Here is a 24145-nt window from a genome sequence, read left to right on the forward strand (position 1 = left end):
ATTAAAAGGATACACATTAAATATCTGAGAGTAGATGTCTATAGTGAAGGGGGAAAAATGGGGGTAGGGAATGAAAGTCAAAATTGGCCGTAACTAAGGTGTATGAATAATCAAATCATGTTGATACATTTTTTTAGCTGTGTTCTTGAAGGCAATGGCACCCCACTCCAGTACTCTTGCCTGGAAAATCCCAGGGACAGGGGAGCCTGGTGGGCTGCCGTCTATGGGGTCGCACAGAGTCGGACATGACTGAAATGACTTAGCAGCAGCAGCAACACAATTTTAGAAAAACAAAACAAACAATTTTAGAAAAACAAAACAAACAAACAAATGAACAAAACTGATAGAACCATACCAGTACTTGGGTGAGAGTTAAAGGAAGTTAAAAAGGCAAGTCAAAGAACCACGTGTACTGTGTTATAAGACATTGAACAAACCTACAAAATAAAACCCTCTTTACACGTACATTCACATATACTCCCCCCCACACACAAATGCACAAAGTTTTTAAAAAGATAGCTATTGGAAATATGTAAATAATAATGTGGGAAATTTTCATACATTATTCATAAAAATTTATAAATAGTATAGAATAAAAATAAAAAGCAGAGACATTACTTTGTCAACAAAGGTCCATCTAGTCAAGGCTATGTTTTTTCCAGTAGTCGTGTATGGATGTGAGAGTTGGACTATAAAGAAAGCTGAGTGCCAAAGAATTGAGGCTTTTGAACTGTGATGTTGGAGAAGACTCTTGAGAGTCCCTTGGACTGCAAGGAGATCCAACCAGTCCATTATAAAGGAGATCAGTCTTGGGTGTTCATTGGAAGGACTGATGTTGAAACTAAAACTCCAATACTTTGGCCACCTGATGCGAAGAGCTGACTCATTTGAAAAGACCCTGATGCTAAGAAAGATTGAGGGCGGGAGAAAGGGATGGCAGAGGATGAGATGGCTGGATGGCATCACTGACTCAATGGACATGAGTTTGGGTAAACACTGGGAGTTGGTGATGGACAGTGAGGCCTGGCATGGTGTGGTTCATGGGGTCGCAAAGAGTCGGACATGACTGAGCGACTGAACTGAACTGAACCGAAAGATAAATGCAGCTAGAAACTCCAGAAAAAATCAAAAAGCAGTAAGAAAGGAAATCTAATGATTACAGCTTCTGCAATGAACAGTATTTTCACAATAACAATAATGTAAAGAGGGAATTTTTTTTTTTTGCTCTCTTCCTCTCACTCTGCACAGGTGTGTGTGAAAGATGTATATATGTTACATATGTGAGTATTTAATTTTTGCAAGGATTTTATGCCCTTCATGCCATAGTAATATGTTGTTCACTTAGGTATAAAATATAACTCCCAAGCAGATCATAGCCTTTATATCCTTGCTCATCTCTGTCTGTCCATCTGTCTCTCTTTGTCTCTGTCTCTCCCCAGTATATCTATATATTTTTCAGCTACATAGCAAGTCTTTAGAGCCTTCTTATGTAAGGAGTTAAAATGAGAGGAGATAAGACAATGCTATATTGAACAGTATTTGATTCTGTAATCATGATGCATTTATTGCCAACAGGAGAGTTTTAATTGATTTTTAGTTGTTCATAACCAACCTTTGGGTAACGCTTAGGAAACCTAGGAATGACCTTGATAATGAAATTTTTGAATTGAACTGTGGAATTGTTGAATGGATTGGTTGCAGAGTTAATATCTTAATTCTATTTAAAAAACATAAAAATGTGGTTGATGAAACAAAAACTCAAGGTGTTAGGGTATTATCTATAGTTATTGAACCTGTGCCCCCTGCAATGGAAACATGGAATCCTAACCACTGGACCTCCAGGGAATTGCCTCCAGTAGGTGTTATTAATGTTATTATCTTGGTCTCAATGCTGCTGGGAGAAATTAGGAAAGATTTGGTGCCCAGGCTTGGAGCAATGAATTAGAAGGAAAAGTGGAATCCCTAACTTCTCAACGAAGACGGTTAGCAATATCAGTCAGCCGAAGAAAGCTGGGTCCAGGAGAAGGGTGAATCATGATGTGGACTATAGAGGAGCTTCTCAAACATGTTGAGGGATGTGTGTGGTTATTTATAGCAAGGAGTTTGCTAGGGGCTTGAATCATAATTATGGGTATAATTATTTGGGTATAAAGAGGATGAATGACCAAGTTTTAAATATGGGTTTCAAATAGATTGGCTTTCAACCCAATTTTTCATCAATCCTTCTCCCTTTGGGGGAATATTTTCCTAGAAAAATTATTCCTTTATTTTACAGAAAGTTGCTATCCTCTGTAAATGAATTTCCTGGACAGAATTCATTATCTGGCCAGTGGGAGGAAGGCTTCTTATGTAAGACAGTCTCCTTGTCCACTTAGGTATTGATTTGATTTAAAACAAAAACATAAAAAAACCCTCCACCATTTGTGTGCAGTTGTGCCTGTTCATGTTCAGTGAAAAATTATAGCAAGATGGAGACAGAAATTCTCCTTCCATAGTGCCTGCCACTTCACTACATGTAACTGGGCTTCTAATAAAAAGATTCATGTATTGGTGATATTCTTCTAAGGGACCTTTCTAGTGCAGTTATGGAGCTGGAGGTGTAGATACTCTGGTCAAATATGAAAGAGAACTTTTAAATTCTGGACAAGACTATCTGAGATATCAATGTATTTCTTGATTCCTAGGGACTTTATGAATGGAATGGACTGAAACATGTTTTTTATGGTTTAGTTATTCATCTATGTGAAGGAAGAGTACAAAATCAGATACTCTTTCAAGATCCTTTTCTAGTTCTGGGTTTTTACATATTTAAAATTCAAGAGCACAGATAAATTTTAAGCTTTCCATTTTATTTTGCCCCCAAGGCACATAAATAGAGCATGGGAATGGTAAATGGAAAGAAAAATTATAAGCTTGAGTTTTAACTCCTTTTTCCTTAAAATAGCAAAGCTATGATTTGCCATATAGTCTGTATAGCTTTGGAAGAGAATTTGTCCTCCATTTATTCCTAAGAATTATTATATTCAGGAGAAAGGCAAGGGAAGGGTGTTTATAAATAAAATTTTATTCAAGATTGGCAGCCCTTGTAAATAGATAACAAACGAGAACCGACTATATGGCACGGGGAACTTTACTCAGTGCCCTGTAGTGATGTAAATGGGAAGGAAATCTAAAAGAGGGGATGTGTGCATACGTGTGGCTGATTGGCTTTTTGATGTACAGCACAAATTAACACAACATTGTAAAGCAGCTATACTCCAATTTAAAAAAAGAGGGTTGGCACCATCGATGTTGTAGGAAATAATAGGGCAATAACTCCTTATTGCCAAATTCAGATTTAAATTGAAGAAAGTAGGGAAAACCACTAGACCATTCAGGTATGACCTAAATCATACCCTAACGATTATACAGTGGAAGTGACCAATAGATTCAAGGGATTAGATATGTTAGACAGAGTGCCTGAAGAACTACGCACAGAGGTTCATGGCATTGTACAGGAGGCAGGGAACAAGACCATCCCCAAGGAAAAGAAATGCAAAAAGGCAAAATGGTTGTCTGAGAAGGCCTTACAAATAGCTGAGAAAAGAAGAGAAGCAAAAGGCGTGCTGTTCTCCATAGTGGCTGTATCAGTTTGCATTCCCACTAACAGTATAGGTGGGCTCCCTTTTCTCCACACCCTCTCCAGCGTTTACTCTTGTAGACTTTTTGGTGATGGCCATTCTGACCAGTGTGAAATGATACTTCATTGTGGTTTTGTTTTGCATTTCTCTAATAATGAGCGATATTGAGCATCATGTAATACCTGGAATGACTTTTATTTCTTGACCAAGTTCTGACTGACATATTGGATAACATGGTTCAAAACTTCTTCCTGCTAAGTGACTGGGGTCCATATCATAGATCACAGATGACCTCATTATCAGAAGTTCAAATAAATGAAAGAAGATGGGGCTTCAGAGAATGGTACAGGCATATAAATGCCTTGTTTCTCCTTTGCCTGAAATGGAGCAAAATTAACCAGATGAAATTAAACCCATGAAAACATCTTTTATATGGGCTCCTCTGGGTCATAGGGTGAATTTGCCTCCTTCTCTCTGTTATCTAATAATGGCCTTCTCCCTTTCCTCCCTGCTATCTCTTCTATTTCTTAAATGACTTCATCTGTAAGGATAAAAAACTTTATGCAGTGGAAACAATATCAACTTTTGAAATTGGAGCATAATATTAATGGGCATGATTTGAAAAACAGAAATTGTAATATTAATGATGATGAAAAACTGTTAAAATGAGTCAGGAAGAAAATAGCGTCTGAGGAGGCCTTACAAATAGCTGCGAAAAGAGTAATGAAAAGCAAAGGAGAAAAGGAAAGACATACCCATTTGAATGCAGAGTTCCAAATAATAGTAAGGAGAGATAAGAAAGCCTTCCTCAGCAATCAATGCAAAGAAATAGAGGAAAACAACAGAATGGGAAAGACTAGAGATCTCTTCAAGAAAATTAGAGATACCAAGGGAACATTTCATGCAAAGATGAGTACAATAAAGGCCAGAAATGGTATGGACCCTACAGAAGCAGAAGATATTAAGAAGAGGTGGCAAGAATGCACAGAAGAACTATACAAAAAAGATCTTCATGACCCAGATAATCATGAAGGTGTGATCACTCACCTACAGCCAGACATCCTGGAATGTGAAGTCCAGTGAGCCTTAGGAAGCATCGCTCGCTACAAACAAAGTTAGTGGAGGTGATGAAATTCCAGTTGAGCTATTTCAAATCCTAAAAGATGATGCTGTGAAAGTGCTGCATTCAATATGTCAGCAAATTTGGAAAACTCAGCAGTAGCCATGGAAAAAGTCAGTTTTCATTCCAATCCCAAGGAAAGGCAATTCCAAAGAATGCTCAAACTACCACACAATTGCACTCATCTCACACACTAGTAAAGTAATGCTCAAAATTCTCCAAGCCAGGCTTCAGCAATACATGAACCATGAACTTCCAGATGTTTTTCTAGATGCTGGTTTTAGAAAAGGCAGAGGAACCAGAGATCAAATTGCCAACATCTGCTGGATCATCAAAAAAGCAAGAGAGTTCCAGAAAAACATCTATTTCTGCTTTATTGACTGTGTCAAAGCCTTTGACTGTGTGGATCACAATAAACTGTGGAAAATTCTGAAAGAGATGGGAATACCAGACCACCTGACCTGCCTCTTGAGAAACCTCTATGCATGTCAGGAAGCAATAGTTGGAACTGGACATGGACCAACAGACTGGTTCCAAATAGGAAAAGGAGTATATCAAGGCTGTATATTGTCACCCTGCTTATTTAATTTCTATGCAGAGTACATCATGAGAAACGCTGGGTTGGAAGAAGCACAAGCTGGAATCAAGATTGCCGGGAGAAATATCAATAACCTCAGATATGCAGATGACACCACCCTTATGGCAGAAAGTGAAGAGGAACTCAAAAGCCTCTTGATGAAAGTGAAAGAGGAGAGTGAAAAAGTTGGCTTAAAGTTCAACATTCAGAAAACTAAGATCATGGCATCCAGTCCCATCACTTCATGGCAAATAGGTGGGGAAACAGTGTCAGACTTTATTTTGGGGGGCTCCAAAATCACTGCAGATGGTGATTGCAGCCATGAAATTAAAAGATACTTACTCCTTGGAAGGAAAGTTATGACCAATCTAGACAGCATATTAAAAACAGAGACATTACTTTGCCAACAAAGGTCCGTCAAGTCAAGGCTATGGTTTTTCCAGTAGTTGTGTATGGATGTGAGAGTTGGACTGTGAAGAAAGCTGAGCACCAAAGAATTGATGCTTTTGAACTGTGGTGTTGGAGAAGACTCTTGCGAGTCCTTGGACGGCAAGGAGATTCAACCAGTCCATCCTAAAGGAGATCAGTCCTGAGTGTTCATTGGAAAGACAAATGTTGAAGCTGAAACTCCAATACTTTGGCCACCTGATGTGAAGAGCTGACTTATTTGAAAAGACCCTAATGCTGGGAAAGATTGAGGGCAGGAAGAGAAGGGGACGACAAAGGTTGGATGGCCTCACCAACTCAACGGACATGAGTTTGGGTAGACTCCAGGAGTTGGTGATGGACAGGGAGGCCTGGCGTGCTGCAGTCCATGGGATCACAAAGAGTCGGACATGACTGACTGACTAAACTGAACTGAACTGAACTGTTCAGAATTTATCATGTACTGTGTCAGGCACTGCTGGTGATACAATAATTAAAAAGCTGATTTGCTCGTAAGAAGCTGGATGAGAGAAGAAGTACATTTGGCTGTAGTGAACAACAATGACTGAAACATAAAAAGATTGATCCTTTTCCAGAAAAGAAGTCTAGGGGAGATAAGCCAGGGTTGGACTAGTGGTTTCACAGTCTTTGGACTCTGGCCTCCTTCTTTCTTTCTATTTCATCATCCTTAACTGGTATCCATAATGAAGGTCATTGCATGATCCAAGATGGCTTTCTCTTTTTTTAACTTTTTATTGGAGTATAGTCAATTAACAATGTTGTGATAGTTTCAGGTGGACAGCAAAGGGATTCAGCCATACATATACATGTATCCATTCTCCCCCAAACTCCCTTTCCATCCAGATTGCCACATAACATTTAACAGAGTTCTCTGTGTTATACAGTAGGTTCTTGTTGGTTGTCCATTTTAAATATAACAGTGTGTACATGTCCATCCCAAACTCCCTAACAATCCCTTCTCCCAGCAACCGTAAGTTCCTTCTCTGGTCTGGGAGTCTGCTTTTGTTTTGTAAATAAGTTCATTTGTATCATTTCTTTTTAGATTCCACATATAAGAGATGTCATACAATATTTCTCCTTCTCTGTCTGACTTACTTCACTCAGTACGATAGTCTCTAGGTCACTGCATATTGCTGCAAATTACATTATTCAAGATGGCTTTCTTAGCTTTAGCTATCCCCTCTTCACCCCAGGCGGCAGGAAGCTGGAAGGAGGAAAGGACAAAATGTTCAGCTCCCATCTGAATTTGTTCTCCTTTATCTGTCTTCCTGTAAGTTCCAGAAAACTTTTCTCTTAATATCTCATTCATCAGAATTTAGTCACATGACCATACTTTACCATGTAAAGGGAGGCTGGAGAGGGTAATTTCTTAAAAAAAAAATTATTTATTTTTATTTTTTGGAAGTGCTAGGTCTTCATTGCTGTGTGAGGGCATTCTCTAGTTGTGGAGAGAAGGGGCTATTCTCTAGTTATGGTACATGGGCTTCGCATTGCGGTGGCTTCTCTTGCTGAGGAGCACAGGCTCTAGAGTGCGTGGGCTTCAGTAGTTGTGGCTCACAGGCTGAGTTGCCCTGTGGTATGTCTTCCCGGATCAGGAGTGGAACCTGTGTCCCCAGCATTGCCAGGCGGATTCTTAACCACTGGACTGCCAGGAAAGCCCCAGAGAGACCAATTTCTATTAGAAAGTTCTACTCTAATAGAGGATGGCAGTGTACCTCTATTACTGAAAAGTGGGGTATTGAATGGATATGGGGTGGCAATTGACAATTTCTGCTGTAGGAAGTTAAAATCAACTTGGAGAGATAAGAACCTGTAGGCTTGAAAAGACAATGAATAGTCTGTTGGGAAGGACCAAGCCATGGGTTGCCAAAATTCGGAGGAGGAAGAGTAGGTGTCAAGGCTTCTTGGAAGGACTGAGATTTGAACTCCCCTTTGAAGATAAGAAGGATTCAATAGGCACAAAAGCTTGGGAGGGCACCCCAGCAGGAGGCATTGACCTGAGCAGAAGCCTAGAAGCTGGACAATGCAGATCAGCCTCGGGGCAGGAGCAACAGAGACCAAACGTTAAGCTTCCATGTAATGGAGTCTTTGGCTGAAAAATGAAGGAATAGGACTGATATTTTTTTTAATTCCTTAAAGCAAAAGTTCCAAGACCACTTAGCCAGGACAAAACATGACTACTGAATTTGCTTCCCTGTTACTGGAATTGACAATCCTGTATGCCATAAACAACTCATGCCAGTAGAAACAATTGCATTATTTACTCCAATGAGTTCCCCTAGTTTTTGGATTGTCCAAAATAACACATGGAGTGTAACCAGTGAATGAATGTATCACAGCAGCAATCAAAAGAAACACATGGGATGCCTGAGACCATAGCCAAAGGCTAATAGTCATTAAATAGGGGAAGGAAAAAACCCAACAAATAGAAGGTTCTGGGTCTCTTTCCTAAATATTAATTGTTTATTTCACAATTCTCCTCTACTCCAAACAGACCTTAAACCGCCTCTTCTTAATATGCTCCCATAAAGGATTATAAACTAGAAAGGAGGTTGGTTTAAACAAAAGTAATCAGAAAGTAAGCAATCTTCTTCTTTCTCTCTGGCTCGAAGCTTGTTTTGTCTGTTAAAGAACTTTTCTCTTCAGCGCACAGACCTCAAGGTCAAACAGAGGTCACTCTTCTGCTTTTTGAGGTATGGGCGCTTTCATGTTATTTGCTCATTTTTATTGCTGAGAATAACCATCCATTTGCCCACATAACCAAGGCCTCCCCAACACAAAGACTTGAGAGTAGGCTCTGGCGGGGGGTTAATCCCATTCAACACAAAGCAAACAACTTCAAATCTCATTAAATGTTGGACTTTAGAGCAAGAATACAAATATTTCCAATTTAGAAAAGGAAGATAGAAATGTGACACAGAAGTATTCTAATCATTTAGTAGAGTAAATCGTACCAACATGATCCTAAAACTGTCAACTTGGTGGAAAAGAGAATAAAACTCCATTAATAATACAACAGTAATGCTTACTTTTTCACATCAGGAAAATTCCATTATAACAAACAGCCCGAGGCTTTTAAATTGCTTTTGTTCTAGATCAGTGGAATATTGTTATGAAGAATATATTGCTAGCGATGATAGTTTAGATCTGAGGATGAAACCTAGCTGATTTTTATAGTGTGAAGCAGCAGAGATGGTGTTGATTGCACATGGGACTGTGTGTGAATAATCTCCTTTGTGCAAATTTTTAAAAGGTAAACCCTTGGGACTTCCCTGGTGGCCTAGTAGTTAAGACTCAGCCCTTCCAATGTACCGGGCGTGGGATAGATCTCTGGTCGAGGAACTAAGATCCCGCATGCCCTGAGTCATGGTCACAAATAAATAAATAAAAAGTAGACCCTTCACATGGGCACACAGCTTAGTGAAGAGACTGCTGGCTGGAACTCAACTCCATTTGCCCCTTCAGCTAGGGCACAGCTAAACAACCCCCTGCAGAGGTCCTAGTGGCACAAGATTGTTCTTTTAAGTCCTATTTATAAGGTGATCCTCTGAAATTATTTCCCTTAAGTCTACTCTGGGATAGACTTCACTATATACTTCCTTTTTAGTTATAAGATCCTCTCTGATAGAATTTCCCATTTAAAGATTTGGACCAATGTTTTTTTTTTACCCACTGGTTTTGGAAGTGTTTAAGATTCATCATCCTACAGGGGTCTTGTAGTTCTCCCAGTTACCAACCGTGGCATCTTGGGGTAAGTTAGGATATTTTTTTCACTCTCTTAGCCTAACTTTCCTTATCAAGGAACCATTAGTGCACTGGTTCTCAATAAACATTTCGGAAGGTCCTTTTTCAATACCAAAATGAAATTCATAGGTAATATGATCATTCTACACTGAGAAGTTTTAAATAATTATAATGCCCACATACAAAGGAGAAAGAAAAGAAGAGCTGTTTATCATAAAGCTATATAAAATGCGTAGGCTTAACTATAATACAAAATATAATAAAGTTGTCAGATGCTGAATAAAACAAAGTTAGAATCTTCTCTTAGTTTAAACTGCAGTCTACATTCCTGGAAAAGTCAGTGTAAACCCACGACAGTACACTTTGTGATTATGTGGAAAACAGAGTTAGGTGCTAGGTTTGATCATTGGAACAGGCTTTCCACCCATATAAATGGGCTTTTGAAAGTGGTCTGGAGTGTCCATGGAAATTGTTTGTTGGGTGGGACTGTGTCGTATGTGGAAGGAGGTATAGCACCCCTGGTCCTAATCTACTAATGCCAGTAATACCAGTCTCCTAATCATTGTGATAATAAAAAATCCCCCCCGATTTCCACAACACACCTGACTAGGGATTTTCTTCTCTCATTGACAATCACTGGGTTAACTAGTCTTGAGTCCAAGAAGGCTGAAAAAACTCAGGACCAGAAAAGTCCTTCCTCGATGAAGAGGAGAACTACAACTCCACTTTCCCTCAGCCTCTCCTAGGGACTGCAGCTCTAGGGGGAAGGAAACACAGCTGATGTGACAATCAGCCAGGACCAGCCCTGGAAAGGACCTTAAGGATGGCAAATGATACCTCTACCTTCTCATTCCATCTTCTCCCATCTGGCAGGGATTTCCGCTTTCTCTTCCCTTTCAAGCTAGTATACTCTTTCAGAAGCATAGATGAGGACTTCCCTTGTGGTTAGGAATCTGTCTGCCAAGGTAGGGGACATGGTTTGATCCCTAGTCCGGGAAGATCCTACATGCCACCGGGCAACTGAGCCCAAGTGCCACAATTACTGAGCTCACGTGCTGCAACTGCTGAAGACCGTGGGCCCTGGAGCTCGTCCTCTGCAATAAGAGAACTCACTGCAAAGAGAAGCCTGCGCACTGCAACAGAGAATGGCCCCTGCTCGCCACAGCTAGAGGAAGCCTGCAAGAAGCAACTAGACCCAGTGCAGCCAAAAGTTAATTTTTAAAAAAAGTACAGATGATGTTAGGGATTTATATCTTTCATGTAAATATGTGTTAATTGTACATCTCTCAAATCCAAATGGCTTATGAGAATATGAAGAGGTGCTGAACCTCGCTAGAAATTAAGGTAGTGAGAAATTTATAATAAAAATGAAATATTATTTCATACTCATCAGGTTGGCAAAAATCTAAAACTTCAATGATATCAAATGTTGGAAAAGGGTATTGAAATTGGTACAGCCACTTTGGGGAGCAATTTATCTATTAATATTGGAAATTCTCTGATTCCTACATCCCACAAAATCGACTCTTTGGTCTGTACCTTAGAGAAGCAATTTGATTGCACCAGAAGATATATATGTTTGTGGCAGCATTACTTTTAATAGTGAAAAACTAAATCAACTGGAGACATTTAAATGTCATTAATGGAAGATCAGATTCATATATCATCAGGTATTCATAGAAGGGAATATTACACAGCAATTACAATGATGAATCACAGCTTTGGGTCTGCACAGTAATAAATCTTAAAAACAATTCAGAAAAGCTAATTGCAGGGTATGTAGAGTGTGACACCATTTAAATAGTTTTAAAACCTGCAAAATAGTGCCATATATTGTTTACAGATACATGAATATGCAGTTAAAGCATAAAACATGTACAAGAATGATTAATGATTCATGATCTTGGTTATTTCTGAAGAAGTAGAAAGAAGAATGAGATTGGAAAGAGGACATGCAGAAAGCTCTCAGTTGAATCTGCAATGCTTTTGTTCTCCAAAAAAATATCTGAAGGAAATGTGGCCAACTGTTAAGATTTAATTTGCTATAGATAGTGCTGGATATACTGGGTACTCATTATATCTTTTATATATTTTGATGAGAAATATGCCATAATAAAAATAATGTTAACAAGTGATGCATCTCTAGGGGTGTTTGTATTCTTGATTTAGCAAATTCTTTCTGACCTTCTGGGACAGAGAACTCAATAATGAACAAGATACACCCCCCCCATCTTAGATTGTGGTTCTCTAACTTTATTGTGCGTCAGAATCACCTAGAAGGCTTGTTAAAACACACACTGCTGGGCCCACCAGGATTTCTGATTCAGTAGGTCTGGGATGGGCCTTGAGAATTTGCATTTCTAGCAAGTTCCCAGATGATGTTGTGGGTTTGGGGACCTCATGTCTCCTGACATTGTTTGAATACTATCGCGAGAGGACTTTATTCCTGCTATAAGAATTCCAAGAAGTGACGGGAGAAGTATTTTCTGGATCACGTGTTCGGCCAAGTCTCTAAAGGCACAGTTATGCTACCTGCTCTGGGTCACAAGTGATACATCATTTTCCTGGCTTCTCAAGAAATGTCACTGCATCCCTGTAACCCCATCTTACTTGTGGCTGTGTATATTTCAATTTATTCCATTAAAATTTTAGCTCCTCTATACATCCTATTCAGAGAAGGCAATGACACCCCACTCCAGTACTCTTGCCTGGAAAATCCCATGGATGGAGGAGCCTGGTAGGCTGCAGTCCATGGGGTCGCTAAGAGTCGGACACGACTGAGCGACTTCACTTTCACTTTTCACTTTCATGCATTGGAGAAGGAAATGGCAACCCACTCCACTATTCTTGCCTGGAGAATCCCAGGGACGGCGGAGCCTGGTGGGCTGCCGTCTATGGGGTCGCACAGAGTCGGACACGACTGAAGTGACTTAGCAGCAGTAGCAGCAGCATACATCCTATTTGGTGTACACCTTATACACAATATCAGTAGTAGTTACTCTCCAATATTGGAATTATGGTTAATTTTTAAATCTTTTTGCTTATCTGCATCATCTAACATTTCCATAATGAACATTTCCATCAAGGACAAGTATTAATTACATAATAAGGATATTAAAATAAAATAAATATATATCAAATTGTGTTAGGCTCTGTGATGTGGGTGGAGCTTCTACGAAGTAATACGGATATAGACTTGCCTTCAAGAGATTTATGCTCTTGTTCATACATACATTGGAAAAACATTTCATAATAAGACAAGGTATTCAGGAAACAGTGTTCACTGAGAACTAAAAGTACAGTTGGCAAGTACTTTGGAAGGAAAAAATGACTAGGTTGAGTGAACCTAGAAGAAGCGTTTGGGCCCAGCCTTGGATGATAAACGTGCCAGAGGCTAAGCGGAGGGCAAGGAAGGATTCAAGGGTCTTTGCAAATCCCCAGGGTATGTACAGGTGCTCAGTGAACACTATGAAGAATTGAAGATTTACTGAATTCATACAGAAACTGCACTCTGGCACGAGTACACATCCAGCCACACAATAGTGGCTCATACCCAAGACACATAAACTGAAACCAAAATTAATTTCATTGTGGGTTCATGACAAGTCAGGTATGGGAGAAAATGTCTTTTGCTTCTTTTACCTGATTTCTGCCTTGATGATTACATCCCTAAAGCGCATTTGTGAATTTGTAAAGAAAGACCCATATGGACTGGACACACCTCTTTCTGGGTGTGTTCTCCTCCCCTTTTGCTCTGAATTAAGATTGAGGAGTTCATCGTGGATTATTGTTCTTCTAGTTTCTCTGTTCAAAACCATACTTACCCGAAAGGAGTGTCTCTTCACTTCTTTATATTTGGGTTGTTTATATTTTTCTCTGTGTTAAAAAAGCCTGCACCACGTTTACTTTATCCATTCATCTGTTGTTGGACGTTTGGCTTGTTTCCATGTCCTGGCTATTGTAAACAGCGCTGCGGTGACAACTGCGGACAGATAGCTACTGGGAATCTACTGTGCAGGACAGGGAACTCAATTCAGTGCTCTGTGATGACCTAGAGCGTGGGAGTGGGGAGAAGTTCCAAAAGAGAAGGGATATATGGATATCATATATATATCACAATGCATATATCACTCTGCTGTACATCATAAACTAACACAACATTGTTAAACAATTATACTCCAGTAAAAATAAAGTCTTCCCAGGTGGTACAGTGGTAAAGAATCCACCTGACAATATAGGAGGCACAGGAGATGCAGGTTTGATCCCTGGGTGGGAAAGATCCCCTGGGAGTAGGAAACTGCAACCCACTCCAGTATTCTTGCCTGGAAAATGCCATGTACATTGGAGCCTAGTGAGCTAGCGTCCAAGGGGTAGCAAAGAGCTGGACACAACTGAGCACACACACACAAACACAAAAATAAAACAGACCAAACAAAAAGCCTGAAGGCATCTACTTTTAGACAAGATAAAACAACAGGATCCAGATTTATCCTTCCGCCTTCAACAACTACAAAAGCAGATTAAAATATATGAAAAAATAGGTGCTGGGGTACAAGGAGGGCCTGGATGGGGGAGGTACATGAGGAAACTTTTGAGGGTGATGAATATATTCACTATCTTGATTATACTGATGCTTTTATAAAATGCATATTGTATACTTTAAATACAAGTTTATGTCAATTTTATCTAAATAAAACTGTTTAAAAAGTACTGGAAAGAAAAAAAAAAAAACCCCAGCCTGGAAGCACAGGTCCATAAAGCAAACAAACAAACAAAACAATAAAACCTCCTATGCTATTCCTTGGGTAGTTTCCCTTTCTTTTAGCAAATTTTAAAAATTACTGTTAAGCAGAGGTGAAAAATACTCCTATGCTATTTAACTGAATAATCTCCCCTCTTTTTATAAGATCTGTTAAGCACTGGGATGCTAATAAAGTTAAAGCTCCTGGACCTTCACTTGTAGAGTTCTTTACAAAGTTCTATAGCTAATTTTCTGTTTGTAATTGTGTTTTCTTTTTTTAAAAGGCCCCAAATTGTATTGTATTATATAAGATTCAGGCTCCATGAAACCTGGAGGCAACCCTACTTTCCCCCCCCCCCCCCCACACCATGCAGCTTGTGAGATCTTAGTTCCTCCACCAGGGACTGAATCTGCCCCCAGGCAGAGTACAGAGTCCTAACAACTGGGCAGACAGGGAATTCCCCAACCCTACTTTTAAAAAAAAAGAAAAAAGATTTTATTATAGAGCAACATCCAGACTCCAGATCCAGCTGCCGAAGAGACCATGTTATGACCGTGTTATGCTGCGGGTACTTGTGGGCACAGCAGGCATCCATGGCTTCCCTCCCTTCTCTTTGGAGTGGGGATGGTAGTGGTGGGCAGGGGCTTCTTAAGGGTCCCTCTTACCACTTGGGTCTAGAGGCAGGATGATCTTCACTTTGATGCCCAGCACACCCTGTCTGAGCAGCATATGGAGCCAGCTGGTGTCTGCGTAGGAGTTAACAGGGTCTCCACTGTGGATCATCAGTCCATCCGTAACTTCATGGATTTAACCCTCTGTCCTCAGTTTCCCAGGCACTACAACCTAGCAGCCTTGGCCCCACTCTTCATGATGACCCATAGCACACTCCAACAAGCCCTCCTAGAAGTGTGTGCTGCAGACTCCGCCAGGGCAATGGCTCATGGAGCTCTCCTGTCTGCCTTTCCCCTGTAAAGTTCTACATGGCCCTCAGGGAAGCGAAATCTCTTCTGAAGCACAGCAGTTAATTCCTGAATCCGCTGGCCCTTCTCACCAATAACATTCTGTGTCCAGGGAACCATGATAATGATTTCTGTCCTGGTTGGTTGAAGTCGGACTTCAACAGGGGCATCATCTTTGGCCAGTACCCAAGTGAGAGGCTTGTTCAGTTCAGCCTTGAGGATGCCATCAGAGACCTCTTGGACACTGGCACCGCCATCTTGCCACCCAGCGCCATCTTAAGGAATGGTCCAATGCTGCTGTTAAATGACCTAAGGAGTGTGATGTGAGGAAATTGGTCCCATTGCTATTGCAGACAGAACACAAACACACAAAGAACTTTAGGACTATGGTGGTCTAGAGTACCATTCTCTCCTGGGATAAGCCTCTGTGAACTTGCTAACAGCCGCTGAGGAGCTGTGAATAATATTTCAGACTTCTTCACTTGCTTTCTCATCAACTGCTCGATCTAGAGGGACTCAAGTGTGACGGAGAAAAAGTGACCCAATAAATGTAATTCGGCTTCAGCAGCTTCAGAATGCATTTCCTGCCACCCTCAACGGCACTCCAGAATTGAGCAAGCAAAGTAGGCTTTGCCTTGGGTGCTCTTTGTGAATTTGCATTGGAGAATTTCAGTTCCAACCCCTTGAGAGTGGGTGTCCTGAAATTATCATGGAAATAGGATCTTTTACTACATTCTGGGCCACATTTCACACTGTTCCTTAGTAAAATATCCCTGCTCTTCCTCTCTGTGAACCATACCCCACTTTTCCCTCAGTACAAGCTTGGTGCCTTCTTCCTGGAATTGCCTTTGGATATCTATCTAGTGCTGAGTGAAATCGTCTTCCCTCAACCCGAGCACGTAAGATATGACTGTTCTTGAAGCTTTTAGGAGTTTAGACCCCAACTCCTATAACCATGTGATCTTGCTGCTGCTGCTGCTAAGTCGCTTCAGTTGTGTCCGACTCTGTGCAACCCCATAGATGGCAGCCCACCAGGCTCCCCTGTCCCTGGGATTCTCCAGGCAAGAACACTGGAGTGGGTTGCCATTTCCTTCTCCAATGCATGAAAGTGAAAAGTGAAAGTGAAGTTGCTCAGTCGTGTTCGACTTATAGCGACCCCATGGGCTGCAGCCTACCAGGCTCCTCTGTCCATGGGATTTTCCAGGCAAGAATACTGGACTGGGGTGCCATCAGGTAAGTGATCATTTTTCCTAGCAGAGAGTCCCCAAATAATAATTCATTTTCCACACTCATATGTGTTAATTCTATAATTAAAATATTTTATGATGTCTATAACAATTCCTACTGATGGCCCAGAGTTGGCATGAAACTTAACTAAGATAATATATGTAAATATCTTTCATAAGCTAAAAATGCTGTACAAACATAAGGTACTGGCACAGATGATGTTTCAAATATTTAATGAGCGGTAGGCACTGGCCTTGACCAATCAGAATAGTCTTCAATCACAGCACTGGAGCTCAGTCCGGTAGGTTTCCTAATGGGCCAAATATTAACTCTTTAGTCAGTAAATTAAAGGAAGGTTTGCTGTTTCCTGAAGGAGAATAGTGGTCTAATGGAAGGCAACTCGGGGAGGTAGCAACTATATTCTTTTTCAGATTCTTTTCCCTTATAGGTTATTACAAGATACTGAATATAGTTCCCTGTGCTATTGAGTAGGTCCTTGTTGGTTATCTATTTTATGTATAGTAGTGTATATATGTTAATGCCAACCTCCTAATTCATTCCTCCTCCCTTTTCTTTTGGTAGCCATAAATTTGTTTTCTATGTCTGTGAGTCTCTGTTTTATAAATATGTTCATTTCTATCTTTTTTTGTTAAGATGCCACATATAAGCAATACCATATGATATTTGTCTTTCTCTGCCTTAATTACTTCACTTATGATAATCTCTAGGTTCATCCTTGTTGCTGCAAATGACATTATTTCATTCTTTCTTATGACTGAGTATTCCACATCTTCTTTATTCATTAATCTGTCAGTGGTTATCTAGGTGTTTCTGTGTCTTGGCTATTGTAAATAATGCTGCAATGAACATTGGGATGCATGCATTTTATAAAATATTTTTGAACAAAAATGAAACACAACACATAAAATTTTGTGGAATGAAGTTAAATCAGTTCTTAAAGGGAAATTTATAGCATTATAAATTAGCTTATATTAGAAGAAAGGTCTTAAATCAACAGACTAAGCATCCATCTTAAGAAACCAAGACAAGCAAAGTAAGCCAAATGAAGGTGGAAGGAAGGAAATAATAAAGCGAGAAAAAAAAAGCCACTTAAAACTGAAAAATGATAAAATCAGTAAAATCAAAAGCTGGTTCTTTGAAAAGATCAATGAAATCAAAATACTATTAATAACAATTAAAAAATAGAAAAGACACAAATTACTGATGTCATTAAAGACCTCAGAGATGTTAAAAAAAAAAGTACTCTAAACAACCCTATGTATATAAACTTAGATGAAATGGACCAATTCCTTAAAAGCCACAAAACTCCAAAACTCACCCAAAGAAGAAATAGGTAACATATGTATTAAAGAAATGGAATCCACAGGTTAAAAACCTTAAAAACAAACAAACTTTCAGGCCCAATGGCTTCACTGGTAAATTCTATCAAACTTTAAAAAAACAAATAGCACTATTTCTATACAATCTCTTCCAGCAAACAGAAGGGAAGGGAAAGGAACACTTCCCAACCCATTTTATGAGGCTAGAATTGCCTTGATACCTAAAAAACTAGACAAAAACAGTACAAGGAGAGAAAATTATAGACCACTATCTCTCATGAACAGTACACAAAAATCTTGAAACAGCAACAACAACAACAAAAATCTAGAAAATCAAATCTAGCAATATATAAAAAGACTACTACTCCATGACCAAGTGGGATTTATCCTAGACATGCATGACTGGCTCCAAATATAAAAATCAATCAGTGTAATTCACCATATTAAAAAACTAAAGAGGAAAAATGACATGAGTATATCCAACAATGCAGAAAAAGCATTTGAAGTCATCCAGCATCCATTCATGATAAAAACTCTCAGTGATATAGAAATACAAGGAAATTTCCTTAATTCGATAAAGGCCATCTACAAAATACCTACAGTTAATGTAATGTTTAATGGTGAAATACTGAATGCTTTCCCCTAATATCAGGAACAAAGCAAAGATGTCCTTTCATCACTCCTATTCAGTGTAATACAGGAAGTCCTAGTCAGTGCAATAAGTCAGAGAAAGTAGCAGTAAAAGGCATACAAAAGCATATGAAAGAAAATATGGCCTTTCTGGCAGTGACGACCTCCCCATGAGAACGTGACTTTCGCAAAGGATCACCTTCATCCCTCTCCAGAAGTGGAAAAGAGGAAACACAGGAAGAAGTGCCTGATGCAGAGCTCCAATTTGTATTTCATGGATGTGAAATGCCCAGGATGCTATAAAATCACCACTATCTTTAGCCATGCACAAATCATAGTTTGGCTGCTCTATTGTCCTCTGCCAGCCTACAGGAGGAAAAGCAAGGCTTACAGAAGGATGCTTCTTCAGATGGAAGCAGCACTTAAAATACCCTGTATCAGGATGAATGGGAAACCATCCCAATAAACACATTTTGGATACAGAAAAAATAAAGAATATTGTGTATTTGTAGATGACATGATTTTCTACATAGAAAATCCCAAGTAATTTACTAAAAACTCTTAGATTAACAAATGAAGGGACTCCCCTGGTGGTCCAGTGGCTAAGACTCTGAGCTCTCAATGCTGAGGCCCTTGGTTTGATCCCTGGTGGGGGAACTAGATCCCACATGCCACAAAAGACCCTGTGCAGCCAAATAAATAAATAAAAAAATTTTTTTAAAAAATGAAGTTAGCACAACTATAAGAGATAAGGCTCATTCACAAAACGATTATATTTCTATATGTTTAAACAATTCAGAAATCAAAATTCAAAATATATTTCATTTAAAAAATTTAAAAGAGAAATACTTAAATATAAATTTAACAAAACTTGTTCAGGATCTGCATGCTGACAACTATAAACACTAAAGAAAGCTATCAAAGGACATAAATAAATGGAGAAACATACTGGATTCATGGATTGGAAGATCCAATTTAGTTGAACATGCCAATTTTCTCCAAGAAATCAATAGATTTAATACAATTCCAATCAAAAGTCTAATCAAAAGTAAGATTTCTGCAGATATAGACAAGCTGGTTCTTACATTTATTTGGAAAGGGGAAGGGAACAGAATAGCCAACACAATTTTGAAAAAGAAGGATCAAGTAGGAGAAATCAGTCTACCCAATTTTAAAACTTACTATAAAGGAAGAATAATCAAGATGCTGTTCTAATAAGGTGGATGAAACTGGAGCCTATTATACAGAGTGAAGTAAGCCAGAAAGAAAAACACCAATACAGTATACTAACGCATATATATGGAATTTAGAAAGATGGTAACAATAACCCTGTGTACGAGATAGCAAAAGAGACATTGATGTATACAACAGTCTTATGGACTCTGTTGGAGAGGGAGAGGGTGGGAAGGTTTGGGAGAATGGCATTGAAACATGTATAATATCATGTATGAAACGAGCTGCCAGTCCAGGTTTGATGCACGATACTGGATGTTTGGGGCTGGTGCACTGGGACGACCCAGAGGGATGGTATGGGGAGGGAGGAGGGAGGAGGGTTCAGGATGGGGAACACATGTATACCTGTGGCAGATTCATTTCGATATTTGGCAAAACTAATACAATATTGTAAAGTTAAAAAAAAAAAAAAAAGATGCTGTGGTGCTGGTGGAGGGATAGAGGCAGAGACCAATGGATCAGTCTATATCAAACAACTGAGTCAGAAAATGTCAATTATTGACAAAGGTAAAAAAGCAATTCAATGGTTAAAAGATAGTCTATTCAACATATGATGTTGGAATAACTGAACATCCAAATGCAAAAGTATGCCACAAGAAGCTAAAGACAAAAAAATCTTGACCTCAATCTCACACTTCATTGAAAAATAGATCATAGATGTAAAATGTAAAACTATAAAACTTTCACAAGAAAACAGAGTAGAAATGTTCATGACTTGGGATCAGGGAGCTTTCTTAGACTTGATATCAAAAGCACAACCCAGAAAAGAAAAAAATGGACAAATTGGACTTTATTAAAATGAAAACCTTTTTCTTTGTGAAAGACATCAAGAGAATGGAAAGCTACAGATGTGGGGGGAAGTATTTTCAAATCATATACCCAACAAAGGACTTGTATCTAGAAAAACTCTCAAAACTCAATAGTAGGAAAGCAAACAACCCAATTAAAAATGAGGAGAACATCTTGTTACAGTTTAATTCTTACCATCCTTAAAACAAAAGTTGTTGTTTAGTTGCTAAGTCATGTCTGACTCTTTGCTACTGCATGGCCTGTGGCCTGCCAGGCTCCTCCATACCTATCATTTATTTATGTATCTATTTTTGGCCATTCTGGATCTTCATTGCTGTGTGCTGGCTTTGTCTAGTTGTGGTGAGCTGGGGCCACTCTCAGTTGCGGTGCCTGGGCTTCCTGTTGTGGTGGCTTCTCTTGTTGTGGAGCACGGGCTTTAGGGGCATGGACTTCAATAGTTGTGGCTTGAGGGCTCTAGAGCACAGACGAAGTAGTTATGCCACATGGGCTTAGCTGCTCGACAGCATATGGGATCTTCCTGGAACAGGGATCAACCAGTGTCCCCTGCATTGCAAGGCAGACTCTTAACCACTGTACCACTAGGAAAGCCCCCAAAGATACCTATCTTGATAGGAACTGATGACCAATGCCTTTCATTTGGTTTCAATGCCATTTTAAAATATAGTGCTTTCTGGATAACTTACATTACTGTGAAGTGAAGTGAAGTCGCTCAGTCGTATCCGACTCTTCACAACCCCATGGGCTGCAGCCTACCAAGCTCCTCCGCCCATGGGATGTTCCAGTCAAGAGTACTGGAGTAGGTTACCATTTCCTTCTCCAGGGGATCTTCCCCACCCAGGGATTGAACCCAGGTCTCCTGCATTGTAGACAGACGCTTTACTGTCTGAGCCACCGGGGAAGACTTTACATTACTGTAGGTGGGAACAAAAATAATTGAGGTTTAAAATTAATTCTGTTTAATATCAATATTACAGGAAAAGTATAAGTAAGCACTTTATTCACTTCAGTTTGATTTAAGTGATCAGCTCTTCTAGATCAGCCCCTTAAATATGAATTCCATATTCCTTCCATTGTGCTTTGCCCGGTTCCTATACATATCTTTATCACAGAACCTTTCTTATTTTACAGTATTAACCTGTCTCCTGAGGGTGGCTTTCACTTTATTTCCAAGCCCTAGCATAGTAACTGGCAGGTAGTAACCAGTCAGTGTGTTTGTTGAATAATTAAAGACTTGTAAAGAAAAAGTAAAATTATTGATGAAATAATTAAATGGCAACAACCAAAAATTCTGATAATATTACCATGCTTTTAGAATGGTCCCTGATGCATAGTAAGTCCTCAATACATGTTCATTTATTCAAAAACTATTAGTTAGAAAACTACAATGTATGAAGCACTGTTACAGTTGATGGGTAAATCACATGCATTTTAGATCATAAATTAAAGGAAAAACAGCACAGACCAAAATCCCTACCCTAATGGGATTTACATTTCAATAGGAGAGACAAACAATAAGTAAAATAGATAGATGAAATATGTAGTTTGTTAGATGGCAAAAAAAAAAAAAAAAAAAACAAGGCATAAGACAAATATCTATGTACTTCACCTTAGAGGAAATAAGCATATGAAAAGATGTCAGTATGATCAGCCATTAGGAAAATGCAAATTAAAACCATATTGAGATACTATTGGGTTTCCCTTGTGGCTCAGCTGGTAAAGAACCCACCTGCAATACAGGAGACGTGGGTCTGATCCCTGGGCTGGGAATATCCCCTGGAGAAGGGAAAGGCTGCCTACTCCAGTATTCTGGCCTGGAGAACTCCATGGACTGTGATTGCAAAGAGTCGGACATGAGTGAGTGACTTTCACTTTCACTTTTCACTCAGATCCTATTATATAGCTCATAGGATGAAAAAAACATCAGTAGCGACAAAAGCCTGGCAGTATCTACTGATGGCAAGGCTGTGGAACAACTGGAACTCTCATTTATTGCTGGGAATATAAAATGATTCTCAGGAATACAATTTGCCTGTGAAACACATACTTATCATGTGATATGGTATGAGTATATCTTAAGTATGTACCTTAAGTATATACTTAAGTACCACTCTTAAGTATGTACCTTAAAGAAATGAATTTTATGTCCACCCCAAAACCTGTACATGAATGTTTATATCTGCTTTATTCTAATCATCCCCAAACTGTGAAGGCAACCCCCAAAATCCTCCAATGGGTGAATAAAGTGAGTATATTCATATTCTTTAGCATTAAGATACTATTTAGCAATAAATATTATTGCTAGTAGAGTATGAATACTACTGAGCAATGAAAAGGAATGAACTATTATTATTATATGTAGTAATATGAGTGAGTCTTAAAGACATTATGTGGAGTCAAAGAAGCCAGTCTCAAAAGACTGTATATGTTTTAATTCCATTTCTATGACATTTAGGAAAAAGGCCAAGTGAAGGAGTCATGGAGAACAGACCACTACTTTCCAGGGGTTATAATGAGGGGACAGTGGAACTCTAAAGGGATTTTTTAGTGTGAAGGGGATAGAACCATCTTTATCTTGATTGTGATGATGTTTACACATAGAACACACACATACACTCATCAATTATACTTATTAGATGTTGATTTTAAAAAAGAAAGAAAAGCCTATTCCTAGGTAGGACCTCTGACTTCATCTGAAAGAGACAGTTTGCCAAAATTCTGTGCTTCTCAACTCAATTCCAAAGGAGAAAATAAATATTAAGTCAATAAATAGATTAAAAAAAGGACAACAGCAAGAAAAAAAACAAAAACAAACACAAACCACACCTTCTATATGCAGGCTCAGCAACTCAAAGTCAGAGTTAATCTACTAGGTAATTATCCTACTTATTGTTGGTTTAAAACTCAACATTCAAAAACCTAAAATCATGGCATCTGATCCCATCACTTCATGGCAAATAAGTGGGGAAACAGTGACAGACTTTATTTTCTTGGGCTCCAAAATCACTGCAGATAGTGACTGCAGCCATGAAATTAAAAGTTTCTTGCTCCTTGGAAGAAAAGCTATGACCAACCTAGACAGCATATTTAAAAGCAGAGACATTTACTTTGCCAACAAAGGTCCATCTAGTCAACGCTATGGTTTTTCCAGTAGTCACATATGGATGTGAGTTGGACTATGAGGAAAGCTGAGCCCTGAAGAACTGATGCTTTTGAATTGTTGTGTTGGAGAAGACTCTTAAGAGTCCCTTGGACTGCAAGAATATCCAACCAGTCCATCCTAAAGGAAATCAGTCCTGAATATTCATTTGAAGGACTGATGCTGAACTGAAGCTCCAATACTTTGGCCACCTGTTGCGAAGAACTGACTCATTGGAAAAGACCCTGATGCTGGGAAAGATTGAAAGCAGGAGAAGGGGATGACAGAAGATGAGGTGGTCGGATGCCATCATTGACTTGATGGACATGGGTTTGAGCAGGCTCCGGGAGTTGATGATGGACAGGGAAGCCTAGTGTGCTGCAGTCCATGGGGTCGCAAAGAGTCGGACACGACTGAGCAACTGAACTGAATTGAATTATCCTACACAATCATACAATCGTGCTTAAGGTTTTTAGAGCAATGGGTTGAACTGAAAAAGCTAGACAGGGGTGCTTTCTGATGTGAAATTGTTACCATTCAGAGGTTTACTGTGTTGTTTT

The 24145-nt window shown here is 39.3% G+C and overlaps 2 pseudogenes; one reads left to right on the plus strand and one right to left on the minus strand.

Annotated features, from left to right (window-relative positions):
- Positions 1 to 14898: 14898 nt before the first annotated feature.
- On the minus strand, positions 14899 to 15703 carry LOC102395054 (annotated as a pseudogene).
- Positions 15704 to 18566: 2863 nt separating this feature from the next.
- LOC123328067 lies at positions 18567 to 18852 on the plus strand (annotated as a pseudogene).
- Positions 18853 to 24145: the final 5293 nt, after the last annotated feature.

Source organism: Bubalus bubalis, chromosome 2 (genome assembly GCF_019923935.1).
Source record: "Bubalus bubalis isolate 160015118507 breed Murrah chromosome 2, NDDB_SH_1, whole genome shotgun sequence".
NCBI lineage: Eukaryota > Metazoa > Chordata > Mammalia > Artiodactyla > Bovidae > Bubalus > Bubalus bubalis.